The sequence below is a fragment of the Pseudophryne corroboree genome, chromosome 8, assembly GCF_028390025.1.
Source record: "Pseudophryne corroboree isolate aPseCor3 chromosome 8, aPseCor3.hap2, whole genome shotgun sequence".
Lineage (NCBI taxonomy): Eukaryota > Metazoa > Chordata > Amphibia > Anura > Myobatrachidae > Pseudophryne > Pseudophryne corroboree.
In genome coordinates, this window is record NC_086451.1 from 174,027,984 (window position 1) to 174,044,202 (window position 16,219).

Consider the following 16,219-nt stretch of genomic DNA (forward strand, 5'->3'; position numbering starts at 1 on the left):
AGTTGGATCTCCTTCACTTGACAGGGGGGTGCCCGAGCAGCGATCCTCCCCAGCTCTAGCCCAGCTCCTACTTACCTGCCAGGTGAGATACTATGATCATGAAGGTGCTTCTCCCAGGGCAAGGCTCACCCATTGCACTCTGGGTGTGCTACTCCTGCGGTTTCCCCAAATGTTGGACACTTGACTGCATAATTTGTGTTTCACCTGGTCGGCTCTCGTATAATTCAGATCTCTTTGTCTCAGGTCTCTCTCCAGCCTAATTTGCAGTCTGTTTCCATTTCTCTTTTCTTGAGTTGCTCCCTTCTATGCCCTTGCGCACTATCCTGACTTCTCCCGTCTGCTTACTTTGTGCCTTCCAACGCACAATGCAAACTACAGGTAGTGCTGCAGGGCCCACACCCTTTTACTTGCCTTACAGAGCAGCTCTGGAGCTGTTACAGTGCCCAGCTGCTGCAAGAAATCAGCTTGAATGCTTCAGGGGCTGGGGCATAGCCATCATGAGCCCCACACCGAAGGAGGGTGGAGGTGTTTAATGCGAACTAGGGGTCATCCAAGCACCGCAAAAGGCCGCCATGCCCTGCATACCCCTTTTCTCTTTTCATATGCAGATGAGGGTTCCAGCCAACTTTGGCCCACTGCTTGGATGACATCACCGTATGCAAATCCGTCTTCTGCAGACCTTCCCCCAGGAATGCTTGTACTAGTTGTTGCATTTGGTTTGTTGTTTGGGGGTGCTTCAGTATTAAGCAGCCTTCTGCCCTCCCATGTTCATCTGAAAATATGTGTTCTCCCTGCAGTTGTTGTCCCCAGATGAGAGTTCCCTTGTGCTGTCTCAGTTGAATCTCCTTTACTTGACAGAGATGTGCCTGAGCAGCGGCCCTCCCCAGCCCTATCCCAAATCATACTTATTGTGCATAGGCGATACCATGGTCATGAAGATTGTTCTCTCAGGGTGAGGTTCATTCATTGCATTCTGGGTATGCTGACCCCTGTGATTTCCCTAAATGTGGGAAACTCGACTGCATTATTTGTGGTAGTGCTTTCCTCTGGTCAGCTCTGGTAAAAGTCAGATTTCTTTGTCTCAGATTTTCCTCTAGCTTTGTTCTTCTTTCGAGAGTTCCCTTGTGCTGCCTCAGTTGGATCTCCTTCACTTGACAGGGGGGTGCCCGAGCAGCGACCCTCCCCAGCTCTAGCCCAACTCCTACTTACCTGCCAGGTGAGATACTATGATCATGAAGTTGCTTCTCCCTGGGCAAGGATCACCCATTGCACTCTGGGTGTGCTGCCCCTGTGATTTCTCCAAATGTGACTGCGTAATTTGTGTTTCCCCTGGTCGGCTCTCATATAATTCAGATCTCTTTGTCTCAGGTCTCTCTCCAGCCTAGTTTACTGTCTGTTTCCACTTCTTTTTTCTTGAGCCCCTCCCTTCTATACCCTTGTGCACTATTCTGACTTCTCCTCCCGTCTGCTTACTTTGTGCCTTACAATGCACAATGCAAACTACAGGTAGTGCTGCAGGGCCCACACCCTTTTACTTGCCTTACAGAGCAGCTCTGGAGCTGTTACAGTGCCCAGCTGCTGCAAGAAATCAGCTTGAATGCTTCAGGGGCTGGGGCATGGTCAACATGAGCCCCACACAGAAGGAGGGTGGGGGTATTTAATGCGAACTAGGGGTCATCCAAGCGCCGCAAAAGGCCGCCATGCCCTGCATACCCCTTTTCTCTTTTCATATGCAGATGAGGGTTCCAGCCAACTTTGGCCCACTGCTTGGATGACATCACCGTATGCAAATCCGTCTTCTGCAGACCTTCCCCCAGGAATGCTTGTACTAGTTGTTGCATTTGGTTTGTTGTTTGGGGGTGCTTCAGTATTAGGCAGCCTTCTGCCCTCCCATGTTCATCTGAAAATATGTGTTCTCCCTGCAGTTGTTGTCCCCAGATGAGAGTTCCCTTGTGCTGCCTCAGTTGAATCTCCTTTACTTGACAGAGATGTGCCTGAGCAGCGGCCCTCCCCAGCCCTATCCCAAATCATACTTATTTTGCATAGGAGATACCATGGTCATGAAGATTGTTCTCCCAGGGTGAGGTTCATTCATTGCATTCTGGGTATGCTGACCCCTGTGATTTCCCCAGATGTGGGAAACTTGACTGCATTATTTGTGGTAGTGAGTGACTGTGTTTGTGCTTTCCTCTGGTCAGCTCTGGTAAAAGTCAGATTTCTTTGTCTCAGATCTTCCTCTAGCCTTGTTCTTCTTTCGAGAGTTTCCTTGTGCTGCCTCAGTTGGATCTCCTTCACTTGAGAAGGGGGTGCCCGAGCAGCGACCCTCCCCAGCTCTAGCCCAACTCCTACTTACCTGCCAGGTGAGATACTATGATCATGAAGGTGCTTCTCCCAGGGCAAGACTCACCCATTGCACTCTGGGTGTGCTGCTCCTGCGATTTCCCCAAATGTGGGAAACTTGACTGCATAATTTGTGTTCCCCTGGTCGGCTCTCGTATAATTCAGATCTCTTTGTCTCAGGTCTCTCTCCAGCCTAGTTTGCTGTCTGTTTCCACTTCTCTTTTCTTGAGCCCCTCCCTTCTATGCCCTTGTGCACTATCCTGACTTCTCCCATCTGCTTACTTTTTGCCTTCCAACGCACAATGCGAACTACAGGTAGTGCTGCAGGTCCCACACCCTTTTATTTGCCTTACAGAGCAGCTCTGGAGCTGTTACAGTGCCCAGCTGCTGCAAGAAATCAGCTTGAATGCTTCAGGGGCTGGGGCATAGCCAACATGAGCCCCACACCGAAGGAGGGTGGAGGTGTTTAATGCGAGCTAGGGGTCATCCAAGCGCCGCAAAAGGCTGCCATGCCCTGCACGCCCCTTTTCTCTTTTCATATGCAGACGAGGGTTGAAGCCAACTTTGACCTACTGCTTGGATGACATCACCATATGCAAATCCATCTGCTGCAGGCCTTCCCCCAGGAATGCTTGCACTAGTTGTTGCATTTTGTTTGTTGTTTGGGGGTGCTTCAGTATTAGGTAGCCTTCTGCCCTCCCATGTTCATCTGAAAATATGTGTTCTCCCTGCAGTTGTTGTCCCCAGATGAGAGTTCCCTTGTGCTGCCTCAGTTGAATCTCCTTTACTTGACAGAGATGTGCCTGAGCAGCGGCCCTCCCCAGCCCTATCCCAAATCATACTTATTTTGTATAGGAGATACCATGGTCATGAAGATTGTTCTCCCAGGGTGAGGTTCATTCATTGCATTCTGGGTATGCTGACCCCTGTGATTTCCACAAATGTGGGAAACTCGACTGCATTATTTGTGGTAGTGGGGGGCTGTGTTTGTGCTTTCCTCTGGACAGCTCTGGTAAAAGTCAGATTTCTTTGTCTCAGATTTTCCTCTAGCCTTGTTCTTCTTTCGAGAGTTCCCTTGTGCTGCCTCAGTTGGATCTAATTCACTTGACAGGGGGCTGCCCGAGCAGCGACCCTCCCCAGCTCTAGCACATGTAAGTTTGTTTTTATTTTACTACATTGTGGTTTGTGGCTCTATACCATGTAATGCATGTCTTTTAACAGTAGTCAAGTCTTCCAATGTGCTTGTTAGTGAAACCTAATACATAGCTTTATTTTATTTTGTTTCTTCAAATATTGAATGCATATGTCTTATAACTTTTTTTTTCAATATATAAACATTTTTATTATAAGATTTTCAATGACACAAGTACATCCAAGTTGCAGATTATGGGTTGTGAAGGACAAATCAACCATATAAACAATTTAAGCAATTTAAATTGCATGCAGGTAGTAGAATATCAAACTCCTTGGATGAGAGTTGGTCGTAATAAACTAGGATAGAAAAGAATAAAGTAGAAAATAAGATTTTAAACCTACCGGTAAATCTTTTTCTCGTAGTCCGTAGAGGGTGTTGGGGACTCCGAAAGGACCATGGGGATAGACGGGCTCCGCAGGAGACATGGGCACTTTAAGAAAGACTTTAGTTCTGGGTGTGCACTGGCTCCTCCCTCTATGCGCCTCTATGCCACAGTTAGAGAAACTGTGCCCAGAGGAGACTGACAGTATGAGGAAAGGATTTTGTTAATCCAGGGCAAGATTCATACCAGCCACACCAATCACACCGTATAACTTGTGATAAACTACCCAGTTATGAGTACGAAAAAACAACATACTGTAGCATCAGTGCAGGACCGATGCAACTATAACATAACCCTTATTGAAGCAATAACTATATACAAGTATTGCAGAAGTAGTCCACACTTGGGACGGGCGCCCAGCATCCTCTACGGACTACGAGAAAAAGATTTACCGGTAGGTTTAAAATCTTATTTTCTCTAACGTCCTAGAGGATGCTGGGGACTCCGTAAGGACCATGGGGATTATACCAAAGCTCCAAAACGGGCGGGAGAGTGCGGATGACTCTGCAGCACCGATTGAGCAAACATGAGTTCCTCCTCAGCCAGGGTATCAAACTTATAGTATTTTGAAAAGGTGTTTGAACCTGACCAAGTAGCAGCTCGACACAGCTGTAGTGCCGAGACCCCTCGGGCAGCCGCCCAAGAAGAGCCCACTTTCCTCGTGGAATGGGCCTAGACCGATTTCGGTAACTGCAATCCAGCCATAGAATGCGCTTGCTGAATCGTGTTACAAATCCAGCGAGCAATAGCCTGCTTTGAAGCAGGGGCACCAATCTTGTTGGTTGCATACAGGACAAACAGCGCTTCAGTTTTCCTGACTCTAGCCGTCCTGGCCACGTAAATTTTCAAAGCCCTGACCACATCAAGTAACTCGGAATCCTCCAAGTCACGCGTAGCCAAAGGCACCACAATAGGTTGGTTCATATGAAAAGATGAGACCACTTTTGGTAGGAATTGAGGATGGGTCCGCAATTCCGCTCTATCCACATGGAACACCAAATATGGGCTTTTATGTGACAAAGCCGCTAATTCCGACACTCGCCTAGCCGAAGCCAAGGCTAATAACATGACCACCTTCCACGTGAGATATGTTAACTCCACCGTTTTAAATAGCGAGCAATCAACTCAGAATGACCCCCATAGTGTATTGCAAAAAAATATCTGTAAATCCAATGGTACCGTAAGTGCGGTATATACTCGCACTTCTTTGCGAGGCGAGAACATCTCCCCTAAGTGAAGTCAGCCCTATGAATAGAGTTTGTGTGATCCCTGTGCAGCAGTCACAGAAAGCGTTCATCTCTGCAGTTTGTCACTCAAATTACATTGTTGCATTTTTTCTAGAAGTGGATCTGAGAGCTGTTACCCGCAGACCAGCTATAATAATTATCCTGGGATAGTGCGCAAGGGCATAGAAGGGAGCGGCTCAAGAAAAGAGAAGTGGAAACAGACAGCAAACTAGGCTGGAGAGAGACCTGAGACAAAGAGATCTGAATTATACGAGAGCCGACCAGGGGAAACACAAATTATGCAGTCAAGTTTCCCACATTTGGGGAAATCGCAGGAGCAGCACACCCAGAGTGCAATGGGTGAGCCTTGCCCTGGGAGAAGCACCTTCATGATCATAGTATCTCACCTGGCAGGTAAGTAGGAGTTGGGCTAGAGCTGGGGAGGGTCGTTGCTCGGGCACCCCCCTGTCAAGTGAAGGAGATCCAACTGAGGCAGCACAAGGAAACTCTTGAAAGAAGAACAAGGCTAGAGGAAGATCTGAGACAAAGAAATCTGACTTTTACCAGAGCTGACCAGAGGAAAGCACAAACACAGTCCCCCACTACCACAAATAATGCTGTCAAGTTTCCCACATTTGGGGAAATCACAGGGGTCAGCATACCCAGAATGCAATGAATGAACCTCACCCTGGGAGAACAATCTTCATGACCATGGTATCTCCTATGCAAAATAAGTATGATTTGGGATAGGGCTGGGGAGGGCCGCTGCTCAGGCACATCTCTGTCAAGTAAAGGAGATTCAACTGAGGCAGCACAAGGGAACTCTCATCTGGGGACAACAACTGCAGGGAGAACACATATTTTCAGATGAACATGGGAGGGCAGAAGGCTACCTAATACTGAAGCACCCCCAAACAACAAACAAAATGCAACAACTAGTGCAAGCATTCCTGGGGGAAGGCCTGCAGCAGATGGATTTGCATATGGTGATGTCATCCAAGCAGTGGGTCAAAGTTGGCTTCAACCCTCGTCTGCATATGAAAAGAGAAAAGGGGCGTGCAGGGCATGGCGGCCTTTTGCGGCGCTTGGATGACCCCTAGTTCGCATTAAACACCTCCACCCTACTTCGGTGTGGGGCTCATGTTGGCTATGCCCCAGCCCCTGAAGCATTCAAGCTGATTACTTGCAGCAGCTGGGCACTGTAATAGCTCCAGAGCTGCTCTGTAAGGCAACTAAAAGGGTGTGGGCCCTGCAGCACTACCTGTAGTTCGCATTGTGCGTTGGAAGGCACAAAGTAAGCAGACAGGAGAAGTCAGAATAGTGGAGATAAGAAGTAGACGCAAAATAAGACTCCACAGAGCAGTTATCAGGTGTCTTTATCAATTGTTGCATTTAAAAAATCAAGCAATTAGGGAACACAATGTTGCAACAATGTAACCCTATTTGCAAAATAGTACTAAATAAGTTTGTCGATGTAAGACATTTGCAAAGGCGCATCCAAAACACGCTGGAAAATGCAACTGAATCTGTTTTTGGAGGCTAGAATAGGAAATGAGCATCGGTCCTACAAGTACTGAAAGCTCTTCTCCCATCTCCCTTTTCTGAAAAGCCATTTCATATATGGTTCCCAGATAGGGGACATATCAGATATTGCCTTTCAAAAGCAGCAAATATCATACCACTTCTATTGCCATCAAAGATAAACATTGATTGTTTTCAGATATTGGATTGAAAAAGCAGTCTTTATTGACATAAAGAAGCAAAAAAAACATACATAAACATTACACACATAAGTACCGTTTTGCAGCACAGCCAAAACACAATACAAATGCTGTCGGTATAGTACAGTTCAAGAACTACAGCACAGGCCAGCCTACACTATAAATCATGAACTGCACTATACATTTAATCAATACAATAATACAACAGTTAATAAGGCTATGTGTGTGGAGTGTAAGAGGGTGAGGGAATCACAAGCCCGAAGCTTTATTGAAAGACAGACACATATAAAGGGAGGATTAATAAATACAAAGATATCCTTTACTATAGAATGTAGTCCAATCCGGTCTTTCAACTCTTCCACAACTGAAAAACGGATAGTGTTCCCAAGCCTTCCATCCTGGAATATCTTCAGTCTCTCGCCAATGAAGAAAACAATCCCTCCAGCAGACTCTTCAACCACGATACAAGATCACAGCCAAAAGGGCGAGAAGCAACTACACTTGCATTTAATCAAAATGGCTAAAACTTAGTGAAGGAAAGTGCAGTGCACCAAAACATAAGCTGACACAATCATGGAGAATGCGCCAGCATATATGCTCTTCTATCTATATTTTGCAAACCTGCTCTTGTCCCCTCCAGCTGCTCCATGTAGATTTGACGCCTGGCAAGGTGCATAACCCACTGACAAGCAGGCACACTCCTGCATGAGTTTTCACTCTCACTAGCTGGATGATACACATTCATTTGCATGTGCTCCACCTCCGACACACCGCCCACCCAACCACCCAGTCACCAGAGCCACCCACAAGCCAACTGGCTCCGTGATTTAATTTGCACAGTGCAGTCATCCAGGCAGCATGTCCTTCTCAATGGAATAATCTCTGGTTCCATGGAATCTTCCGCATTGGAATGCTGCGGAACAAAAATGATTTAAACATTCAGCTTGCTAGCATTCAATGTACCTGCGTCTTGGCTCTAGCACATGGGTCTTCATCCTGTGGCCCTCCAGCTGCTGTGAAACTACACATCCCAGCATGCCCTGCCACAGTTTTGCTATTAAGGTATGCTAAAACTGAGGCAGGGCATGCTGGTATATGTAGTTCCACAGCAGCTGGAGGGTCGCAGGTTGAAGACCCATATTCTAGCATGCCTGTTCTATGATGCATGTTCCGTGATGTCACAATCAGCTTGGAATGGGGTGTCTAGCATGCATTTGCTGACAGCCACTTGAGGGAGACACACATCAGGAGATGCAGCATATCGGAGGTCTTCGATGCCTTTCCAGCAAATGCACACCACCAGCTGCTGGTTTGGACACAAAACAATGCCCACAATTGAAGGCTCAAAATGCCCAACTACAGGATTAATGTAAGTAGTGAATTTAGGAATGAATTTAGAAGTAGGAAATTAAGTTAGTTCACAAGTACATTCAAATTCAGATCTAAAGTCTAGGTAGGCCTCACGTCCTGGCAGCCCCCAGCATTTAAAAATGCCTTGATTAGAGGTAGGGAATTAAATGTAGATAAGAAGTAGACACAAAATAAGACTCCACAGAGCAATTATCAGGTGTCTTTATCAATTGTTGCATTTAAAAAAATCAAGCAATTAGGGAACACAATGTTGCGACAATGTAACCCTATTTGCAAAATAGTACTAAATAAGTTTGTCGATGTAAGACATTTGCAAAGGCGCAAACAAAACACGCTGGAAAATGCAACTGAATCTGTTTTTGGAGGTTAGCATAGATGCAGGATCAAGTAGCTCAATGGGTAGGGTATTTGATTAGAATTCAACAGGTTATAGGTTTGAATCCTGGGTATGATAGTTTGAGGTGTTATTTAATAAAGTATGTTTATATACTAGTCACACATGGCTTACTTGTACAAATGGCATGTCACCAGTTAGTGCTGACTGCTGATATGCCATTTGCACAAACACGCCATGTGTGACTGTATATGCATTTAAGGAGGGCACCCCGGCAATACCACAAACCATTGAGTGTCAAGTATACTAGATATATCTTCATATCTCATGTGCTTTCTCTGAGACCAATCTTGTTATGCCCCTTCCCCACAAGGCATGCGCCTTTTGTCCATATTGCAAAAATGGGGAGGGGGGGGGGGCATATAATTCTCTGTCACAGGGCACCAAAAAGTCTAGTTATGGCTCTGGTATGCATTATGTAATCTGGCAGACCATATCTCCAACACTGGCTGGTTGGAATAGAAATCCGGTTATCTATGTGAGCAAATGACCATCAACGATTTACTCTCAAACACTAGAAAATGGACAAAAATGGTCCCCTAAACAAATTGGTTAAATTTTGGGTTTAACCAATTTGTGTAATGACCTTTTTTGACCACTTTTCTAGTGTTTGGGAGCAAATGGTTAATTGACATTTGCTCCTATACATTACCAGATTTTCATTCCATCCATCCAGACTGGATAGATAGCCTGACAGATAATTGTGTAGTGTACGCCCAGGATAACTGTCAGTTGTGCTTTCTTTTATGACGGCACATAAATGGGTGGGCAGATCCAGAGCAAGCACTGCCCACTCATGCATAGTTGTCAACTGATGTGAAGTTCCAGGGGGCAATCTCAGTTATAAAGAAAAGTATCTGGAAATTGTCCCTAGTTTAAAAAAAAAATTAAAAAAAATTGATCAACTCCATTTATTTAGTATGATATCCCAGGTGATAGGATGCCGGCAGTCAAAACAACATACTTTATTAAATAACACATCTCAAACTACCATACCCAGGATTCAAACCTATAACCTGTTGAATTCTAATCAAACACCCTACCTATTGAGCTATTTGATCCTGCATAAAAATTGTGAACATTATATGAAGCTATTGGTACTTTGAAAAAAAAAGTATCAGCATTACAACGCAGCAGATCCATGCAGTTTGCAGCCAGACACTACATGTATCTGCTCAGCCACAATGCTGATTATTTCTTCACAAAGTACAAGGTGAGCTCCAAACAGAATTCTCTAGCTTAGAATTATGCCAAACCTAGAAGTCGGGCCCCCCACCCTGGGATCCCCCAGAGGGAGGCCTGCACCGTCATGCGGCAGGCTTGTCCGTTTTGGAAGCAGGCTGATGGGCAGCCCAGGCTTGCTTCAGTCTGGGCTTGTCAGGTCTGGAAGCATGAGCTTGCTTTGGGTATGCCTGACCTTGGGTACGCTTTACCTTGAGGATGAAAGGGCCAAGGGAAAGTACTTTTAGCCTTCTGCGTGGTAGGAGTCATACTAGGTAGGCAAGCTGTTTTAGCAGTAGCCAGATCAGCTACAATCTTATTGAGGTCTTCTCCAAAGAGAGTGTCTCCCTTGAAAGGAAGCACCTCCAGGGTTTTCTTGGAATCCATATCCACCGACCAGGATCTCAACCAGCTGTATAAAGTATTACCTTGGAACTGGCTCTCCACTCCCCATTATCTGGTTATCATGGCTTCCTCCGCCAGTGTCCAGACTCGCTTGCTGAAGCTCGGCCACTTCTTCCTAGCAGCAGGCTCCTGGATCACTGGGCAGCAGAGGTGCTTGGGAGCCGGAAGGGGGCGGAGCAATCAGGCAGGCAGTTGCAGTGCTGCCCAGCTATCTGTGGTGTGAGAAGAAGCAGGGGCACCCCACCGCTGGCAGTGCTGCAGCTAGCGGTGGTGGCAGCGGCGAGGCTGCTGGGCTGGGTCTTTAAAAAGGTGGAAAGAAGGGTGTTACGGCATGGAATGTACAAACTGCGAGACCCTGCTGGTAGCGCCTTTGTCTATTTAGTAGGAAGGGCACGTAACAGCCGGAGGGCAATGGAGGAAGCCCCTTTAGGGCTGGAGCCCGGCGGCAACTGACTCCGTTGTCTCTGGCAGTTCCGCCCCTGGACTAGAGGAATGGTCAAGAACATGGCAACATTTAATGCCAAAAAATGCAAAATCATACACGTCTCAAAAATACAAAGGCTAACTATAATATTAAGGGCATTATAATGGCAAGAGGAAAGCTATCTAAGTATTACTATTTCAGGTGAGCAATGTAACAAAGCAATAGGAAAGGCAAGTCAGATGCTTGTTTGCATAGGTAAAGAACCAGTAGCAGAAAAAAGTAATACAGGTTGAGTATCCCATATCCAAATATTCCGAAATACGGAATATTCCGAAATACGGACTTTTTTGAGTGAGACTGAGATAGTGAAACCTTTGTTTTTTGATGGCTCAGTGTACACAAACTTTGTTTAATACTCAAAGTTATTAAAAATATTGTATTAAATGAACTTCAGACTGTGTGTATAAGGTGTATATGACACATAAATGAATTCTGTGAATGTACACACACTTTGTTTAATGCACAAAGTTATAAAAAATATTGGCTAAAATTACCTTCAGGCTGTGTGTATATGGTATATATGAAACATAAATGCATTCTGTGCTTAGATTTAGGTCCCATCACCATAATATCTCGTTATGGTATGCAATTATTCCAAAATACAGAAAAATCCGATATCCAAAATTCCTCTGGTCCCAAGCATTTTGGATAAGGGATACTCAACCTGTAATGCCACTGTATAGGTCCTTGGTACAGCCACATTTAGAATCCTGTGTTCAGTTCCAGAAGCCATATCTCAAGCGCCTTGAGTCCTGTTGGAGAAAGAGCACTATATAAATAAATAGTATCAAAATTTGTTTCACGGCACCCCTAGGCCAAAGTTTTTTTTATTGAGAAATTCAGAAAAAAATATAAAATTAAGTAAATTGTGTTTATAGCATGTCATCCTCAGGTTCAGTTATGTTGTGAGGGAATGGTTTTGCCAATTTAATAAAGTATAAATAATTTTAATTGGTCCTGGACCACCAAACTATGCTACCAGTGCAAGAACCCCAGTTTGGAAACTACTGCCATAAAATAAACCTTTTTTGTTTTTTTTAAACTACATGTAATACACCTTAGATATCAGTTCCTAAAAGGTTTTAAACCCTTGCATACAGTAAACTACACATATTTAAAAATCCTACACCGGGCACAAGTGCTCACGGGCCAATTTCATGGCAGTCTCGGATAGGAGGGCATTGTGGATTCACCAAGGGAATGCTGATGCTGACTCCAAGAAGCCTCTTCAAGATTGCAGGAGCAGAGTCCTCTGCTTCTGCCAAATCCACTGCATGACGCTGGGGCTCTCTTGCAGGAGCCCACACCAGTGGGGGGCACCAGGGGCGGAACTACTGGCAGGGCAGGCAGTGCATTGCACTGGGGCCCCGCCGCACTCAAGGGCCCACAGCCGCCGGCATTACAATGAGTCACAATGACTCATTGTATCATGCCGCAGCCGCACACCAGCGCTCCCGTCGGGTCTGCGTCCTGCGACTCCCGCCGCCCGCCCGTCGTAACGAACAGATCAGGCCAGGGCACTACGGGCAGCAGCCGCAGCACCAGACACGCTGCCACCTCTGTAACACACGAAGAGGGAGGAGGGTCGCTTGGAGATGAGAGGAGCAGCGGCACGGGGGGGAGGAGGAGGAGGAGGGAGGTGAAGGAAGGAGCCGCAGCAGCGCTTTGTTACTGGTGGAGGCGCTGCTGCTGCTGCCCCTCTGCTTCACTATAGGCTGTCTTCCGAGAACAGCCTATACTGAAGCAGAGGGGCAGCAGCAGCAGCGCCTCCACCAATAACACAGCGTTGCTGCGGCTCCCTCCTCCACCTCCCTCCTCCTCCTTCTCTACTGCCCGGGAATCGTCAAGCTGCACGAGGAGCCTGAGCCAGCGGAGAGGGTAAGTATAATTCTTCTTTCTTTCTTTCTTTCTCTTTCTTTCTTTCTTTCTTTCTTTCTTTCTTTCTTTCTTTCTTTCTTTCTTTCTTTCTTTCTTTCTTCTCTTTCTTTCTTGGGACTGCCTGCCGCTATGTGTAAAAAGGGGGAATCTGCCTGCCGCTATGTGTAAAAAGGGGGAATCTGCCTGCCGCTATGTGTAAAAAGGGGGAATCTGCCTGCAGCTATGTGTAAAAGGGGGGAATCTGCCTGCAGCTATGTGTTAAAAGGGGGAATCTGCCTGCAGCTATGTGTAAAAAGGGGGACTGCCTGCCGCAATGTGTAAAAAGGGGGAATCTGCCTGCCGCTATGTGTAAAAAGGGGGAATCTGCCTGCAGCTATGTGTAAAAAGGGGGACTGCCTGCCGCAATGTGTAAAAAGGGGGAATCTGCCTGCCGCAATGTGTAAAAAGGGGGAAGCTGCTTGCCGCAATGTGTAAAAAGGGGGAATCTGCTTGCCGCAATGTGTAACAAGGGGGAATCTGCCTGCCGTAATGTGTAACAAGGGGGATGCTGTCTGCCGTAATGTGTAACAAGGGCACGCTGTCTGCCATAATGTGTAACAAGGGCAAGCTGTCTGCTGTAATGTGTAACAAGGGCAAGCTGTCTGCTGTAATGTGTAAAAAGTGTACGATGTCTGCCATTATGTGTAACAAGGGCAGGCTGACTGCTGTTATGTGAAAAAAGTGTACGCTGTCTGCCGCTATGTTTAACAAGGGCAGGCTGTCTGCCGTTATGTGTAAAAAGTGTACGCTGTCTGCCGCTATGTTTAACAAGGGCAGGCTGTCTGCCGTTATGTGAAAAAAATGTACGCTGTCTGCCGCTATGTGTAACAAGGGCACACTGTCTGCCGTTGTGTAAAAAAGGGGGATGCTGTCTGCCGTAATGTGTAAAAAGGGGACGCTGTCTGCTGTAATGTGTAAAAAGAGGACGCTGTCTGCTGTAATGTGTAAAAAGAGGAATCTGTCCGCCGTAAGGTGTAAAAGGGTCTCTACCTGGTGTAGTGGTGCTACTGTGCGGCGTAATTTGAATAATGGAGACTACTGTGCACCGTTTTATGAATTGGTATTATTTTGTGGCCACACCCCTTAACCACGAAGCCACGCCACTATGTTTTTTTGCGCGCGCCTACGGCGCGCACTGCCCCTGTTTTGCATGCAGGGGTGGGGCTCCAATGCCGTTTCTTGCACACACTGCTAAAATGTCTAGTTACGGCACTGTTGCTAGGTATCCACTTCCCTGAGCAGGCCCCCCTCACCAGATCCTCTCCAGGGGTGAGGGGGTGGACTTGGATGGGATGGGATGGGGGGGGGCCCAAGCCATTTTGTCGCACATGGGCCCACTGCTCGCTAGTTCAGCCACTGGGGGGCACGTCTAAAACTCTTCAGTCAGTTCTGGATTCATTCGGACCTGGACTCGTGGGTTTTACAAATAGTGTCCCAAGGGTACAAACTGGGGTTTCAAGAAGTTCCCCCTCACCGATTGTTCAAATCAGCCTTAGTCAGCAGGGAGAAGGTTTTTATTCAAGCCTCTTCGTGGTCCCGAAGCCGGACGGCTCAGTCAGACCAATCTTAAATCTGAAATCCCTTAATTTCTACCTAAAGAAATTCAATTTCAAGATGGAATCTCTCAGGGTAGTGATCTCCAGTCCGGGGGATAAAGGAGATTTCATGGTTTTGGTAGACATAAAGGATGCCTACTTACATGTTCCCATTTAGCCACTGCACCAAGCTACCTGAGGTTTGCAATTCAGGATTGTCATTACCAATTTCAGACGTTGCCGTTTGGTCTGTCCACGGCTCCGAGGATTTTCACCAGGGTGATGGCGGAAATGATGGCTCTCCTTCGCAAGCAAGGAGTCACAATTATCCCGTACTTGGATGATCTCCTGATAAAGGACGCGATCCCGGTACCAGTTGGTGCAAAACATCTACTCTCCCTGACAGTTCTTTAACAACATGGTTGGCTCCTAAACTTGCCAAAATCGCAGTTGGTCCTAATGACGCGGTTGTTGTTTTTGGGAGTGATACTGGACACAGAAGAGGTTTTCTTCTAGTGGAATGGCTCTGGAGATCCAGAGTCTGGTCAAACAAATTCTGAAACCAGCAAGAGTGTTAATCCATCAATGCATTCGGTTGCTGGGGAAGATGGTTGCGGCCTACGAGGCCATTCAGTTTGGCAGGCTCCATGCCAGAGTGTTCCAGTGGGACCTGTTGGACAAGTGGTCCGGATCCCACCTACACATGCACCGGAGGATAATCCTGTCTTCCAAGACCAGAATCTCACTCCATTGGTGGCTGCACAGTTCTCACCACCTAGAGGGGCGATGGTTTGGGATCCAGGACGGGATCCTAGGGACCACGGATGCAACCCTCCGAGGCTGGGGAGCAGTCACACAGGGGGAAAACATCCAAGGAAGATGGTCAAGTCAGGAAAGTTGTCTCCACATAAATGTTCTGGAGTTAAGGGCCATTTAATAACTGCAGACACAGTACGCACTGGGACGGGTGCCCAGCATCCTCTACGGAATAAGAGAAAAGGATTTACCAGTAGGTATTAAAATCCTATTTTCTCTAACGTCCTAGAGGATGCTGGGGACTCCGTAAGGACCATGGGGATAGACGGGCTCCGCAGGAGACATGGGCACTTTAAGAAAGACTTTAGTTCTGGGTGTGCACTGGCTCCTCCCTCTATGCCCCTCCTCCAGACCTCAGTTTGATACTGTGCCCAGTGGAGACTGGGTGCTTTTCAGGAGCTCTCCTGAGCTTTCTGACAGAAAGTATTTTGTTAGGTTTTTAATTTTCAGGGAGCACTGCTGGCAACAGACTCCCTCATCGAGGGACTGAGGGGAGAGAAGCAGCCCTACTCTCTGAGTTGCAAGGTCCTGCTTCTTAGGCTACTGGACACCATTAGCTCCAGAGGGATTGGTACGCAGGATCTCACCCTCGCCGTCCGTCCCAGAGCCGCGCCGCCGTCCCCCTCGCAGAGCCGGAAGATAGAAGCCGGGTGAGTATGAGAAGAAAAGAAGACTTCAGAGGCGGCAGAAGACTTCATGATCTTCACTGAGGTAACGCACAGCACTGCAGCTGTGTGCCTTTGCTCCCATACACCTCACATACTCCGGTCACTGTAAGGGTGCAGGGCGCAGGGGGGGCGCCCTGGGCAGCAATATAAACCTCTTTTGCAAAAATATAACATATATACAGCTGGGCACTGTATAAATGTATGAGCCCCCACCAATTTTACAGTTTAAGCGGGACAGAAGCCCGCCTCCGAGGGGGCGGGGCTTCTCCCTCAGCACTCACCAGCGCCATTTTTTCTCCACAGCACCGCTGAGAGGAAGCTCCCCGGACTCTACCCTGCTTATACCACGTTAGACAAGAGGGTTGAAAAGAGGGGGGGGGGGGGGGGCACATAATTCGCAAATACAGCAGCACTACTGGGCAAACATTAAGTTACTGTTTTATTCCTGGGTTATATAGCGCTGGGGTGTGTGCTGGCATACTCCCTCTCTGTCTCTCCAAAGGGCCTTGTGGGGAAACTGTCTTCAGAAAAAGCATTCCCTGTG

General features: G+C 47.1%; 6 non-coding genes and 1 pseudogene across 6 annotated transcripts; 5 read left to right on the top strand and 2 right to left on the bottom strand.

Annotated features, from left to right (window-relative positions):
* The first annotated feature begins 67 nt into the window (after nucleotides 1-67).
* On the top strand, nucleotides 68-230 carry LOC134953043 (U1 spliceosomal RNA). The gene has a single exon (XR_010185386.1). It is a non-coding gene; the product is annotated as a U1 spliceosomal RNA (small nuclear RNA).
* Nucleotides 231-901: 671 nt separating this feature from the next.
* LOC134953170 (U1 spliceosomal RNA) lies at nucleotides 902-1,056 on the top strand (annotated as a pseudogene).
* Nucleotides 1,057-2,029: 973 nt separating this feature from the next.
* Nucleotides 2,030-2,193, top strand: LOC134951709 (U1 spliceosomal RNA). Its single transcript, XR_010184398.1, has one exon. It is a non-coding gene; the product is annotated as a U1 spliceosomal RNA (small nuclear RNA).
* Nucleotides 2,194-2,345: 152 nt separating this feature from the next.
* Nucleotides 2,346-2,506, top strand: LOC134952627 (U1 spliceosomal RNA). Its single transcript, XR_010185111.1, has one exon. It is a non-coding gene; the product is annotated as a U1 spliceosomal RNA (small nuclear RNA).
* Nucleotides 2,507-3,178: 672 nt separating this feature from the next.
* Nucleotides 3,179-3,342, top strand: LOC134951199 (U1 spliceosomal RNA). Its single transcript, XR_010183984.1, has one exon. It is a non-coding gene; the product is annotated as a U1 spliceosomal RNA (small nuclear RNA).
* Nucleotides 3,343-5,402: 2,060 nt separating this feature from the next.
* LOC134952051 (U1 spliceosomal RNA) lies at nucleotides 5,403-5,565 on the bottom strand. The gene has a single exon (XR_010184669.1). It is a non-coding gene; the product is annotated as a U1 spliceosomal RNA (small nuclear RNA).
* A 152-nt stretch (nucleotides 5,566-5,717) lies between these two features.
* Nucleotides 5,718-5,881, bottom strand: LOC134950961 (U1 spliceosomal RNA). Its single transcript, XR_010183788.1, has one exon. It is a non-coding gene; the product is annotated as a U1 spliceosomal RNA (small nuclear RNA).
* Between the last annotated feature and the right edge of the window lie 10,338 nt (nucleotides 5,882-16,219).